The following is a 401-nucleotide window of genomic DNA, read 5'->3' as shown; positions in this document are numbered from 1 at the left end:
AGTAAGCAGTCACTCCTCTCCTGGGGGGGTCCAGAAGGAAGTGGTCACTTCTCTCCTGGGGGATTGGGGGCCATAAGGAAGCGGTCACTTCTCTCCTGGGCGGGAGGGGCCCAGAAGGAAGAGGTCACTTCTCTCCTTGGGGCAGGGGTAGGAGGGGGCCAGAAGGAAGCAGTCACTCCTCTCCTGGGGGCGGGCCAGAAGGAAGCGGTCACTCCTCTCCCTGGCAGCAGGGCAGGGCACGGGTCACCAGGGGCATCGCAGCCCCCTCCAGGGACACAGAAGCACCAGGACTTCACGCCCCAGGGCTCTGCACAGGGAAGGGCTGCGGCCCGGAGGAGGCAGCCCCGGGGACAGAGTGCGGGGCCTGGAGGCAGGAAGGCTCATCTTCTGCAGACACAATC

At 65.6% G+C, this 401-nt stretch overlaps 1 pseudogene; it reads left to right on the top strand.

Moving 5' to 3' along the window:
* The window catches only part of LOC114040637, a 115,098-nt pseudogene that overhangs the window by 58,348 nt on the left and 56,349 nt on the right, over nucleotides 1–401 (top strand).

The sequence above is a fragment of the Vombatus ursinus genome, unplaced genomic scaffold, assembly GCF_900497805.2.
Source record: "Vombatus ursinus unplaced genomic scaffold, bare-nosed wombat genome assembly UNPS02013930.1, whole genome shotgun sequence".
In the NCBI taxonomy this organism is placed as follows: Eukaryota; Metazoa; Chordata; class Mammalia; order Diprotodontia; family Vombatidae; genus Vombatus; species Vombatus ursinus.
This window is presented reverse-complemented; position numbering and strand designations above follow the sequence as displayed.